Below are 2,132 nucleotides of genomic sequence, written 5' to 3' on the forward strand. Positions count from 1 at the left end.
TTCTTGATTTCAACTAATATGTCATTAACTCGCGTTTGTTCTCTCACCCAATCTGCTCTTTTCCTATCCCTTAACGTTACATCCATCATTCTTCTTTCCATAGCTCGTTGCGTTGTCCTCAAATTAAGTAGAACCCTTTTCGTAAGCGTCCAGGTTTCTGCCCCCTAGGTGAGTACTGGTAAGACACAGCTATTATACACTTTTCTCTTGAGGGATAATGGAAACCTGCTGTTAATGATCTGACAATGCCTGCCAAACGCACCCCAGCCCATTCTTATTCTTCTGATTATTTCCGTCTCATGATCCGGATCCGCCGCCACTACCTGCCCTAAGTAGGTGTATTCCCTTACCACTTCCAGTGCCTCGCTACCTATTGTAAATTGCTGTTCTCTTCCGAGACTGTTAAACATTACTTTAGTTTTCTGCAGATTAATTTTTAGACCCACTCTTCTGCTTTGCCTCTCCAGGTCAGTGAGCATGCATTCCAATTGGTCCCCTGAGCTTTTAAGCAAGGCAATGTCATCGGCGAATCGCAAGTTACTAAGGTATTCTCCATTAATTTTTATCCCCAATTCTTCCCAATCCAGGCCTCTGAATACCTCCTGTAAACACGCTGTGAATAGCCTTGGAGAGATCGTATCTCCCTGCCTGACGCCTTTCGTTATTGGGGTTTTGTTGCTTTCTTTATGGAGGACTACGGTGGCTGTAGAGCCGCTATAGATATCTTTCAGTATTTTTACATACGGCTCGTCTACAGCCTGATTCCGTAATGCCTCCATGACTGCTGAGGTTTCGACAGAATCCAATGCTTTCTCGTAATCAATGAAAGCTATATGTAATGGTTGGTTATATTCCGCACATTTCTCTATTACTTGATTGATAGTGTGAATATGGTCTATTGTTGAGTAGCCTTTACGAAATCCTGCCTAGTCCTTTGGTTGATGGAAGTCTAAGGTGTTCCTGATTCTATTTGCGATTATCTTAGCAAATACTTTGTAGGCAACGGACAGTAAGGTCCCTGCATCTTATTTTCTATAAATTGGTCAGAAATCTGCTACATTATCAATTTGTTGATGTTAACTTACCAATAAACCATATACTTATGGCATTTGCTTGAACGCTTTTCTTTCACATCCGAGAGCTCGCAGTAATTACGGCCAAATTACTTGAGCGCAGACAGCAATGAAAAATGCAGTAATTTACGTAACTCACGAACGTCATCACTTTCAAACGCGTCCTTTATATCATCCACTAGAACATCTTCAAATTGCATTGTGCCACATTTCTTTTTTTTCTATTGAGTTGTATAGTGTGCTATGTTTAGTAACTGTAAAGTTGTCTGTGTAATTCGGCTTTGTGATGTTGTCTAGTGAGCTATGTTTAGTAACTGTAAAGCTGTCTGTGTAATTCTGGTTTGTGATGTTGTCTACAAGATTTCTACGAAGGCTTTTGAGTTCTTGGTAATTTCCGGATTGATTTTGTCGCTGAGTTACCTTCAAGCACACGTGTTGTACTGCTTACGATGTCTTCGCTGTTGGAATTGAGGCTCCGTGTTCAATATGTAATTTTGGGGCTTTCTCCTTGGTAGTGTAGTACCTGTGTTATCAATTTCAGAACAAACACTCGTTTATTTTTTAATTTTTGTTATAGTTGTGATTTTTTGCCAAGGTGAGTTTCCTACTCTCCAATCTGTTTGCAAGCACTTGCTTTCTTGTCGTCCGTATACTGATTCGTTAAAACGCTCAAAAGCCCTCACCTGGTTTCAATTACATTTTTTCTCGCTCACTTGGTGCTCGAAACTTGTTACCTGGCGTTGCTTGTCCCTTGCGGGGCATTTTAGAAGCAGCAGACGAGTGTTACCATTTGGGTTCCCGCCTTATTCTAATTACTGATCTTCCTTGAATGCGACCGGTACTGTTTTACAGATGCCGCGTTTAGTGCAGATTTGCTTCTTGGCGTCACGGCCGCGCTACCCTCGTTTTGTCCGCCTATAACTCTCCATGTTCCTGCATAGCCCAATAAAGTGTGTCAAAACGAAAGTGCTGCTTGCGATTCCGGCGGCGCTCGCGCGCCACTTCCGACGGGGGGGCTCCACTATAGGGGCGCCCCCCACTAGGACCGGTTCCAGTGCG

At 42.8% G+C, this 2,132-nt stretch overlaps 1 long non-coding RNA gene across 5 annotated transcripts in view; it reads right to left on the reverse strand.

Moving 5' to 3' along the window:
* The window catches only part of LOC129386077 (uncharacterized), a 105,377-nt gene that overhangs the window by 10,204 nt on the left and 93,041 nt on the right, over positions 1-2,132 (reverse strand). The gene's annotated exons all lie outside the window — the stretch shown is intronic.

This window comes from Dermacentor andersoni, chromosome 4 (genome assembly GCF_023375885.2).
Source record: "Dermacentor andersoni chromosome 4, qqDerAnde1_hic_scaffold, whole genome shotgun sequence".
Taxonomy (NCBI): domain Eukaryota; kingdom Metazoa; phylum Arthropoda; class Arachnida; order Ixodida; family Ixodidae; genus Dermacentor; species Dermacentor andersoni.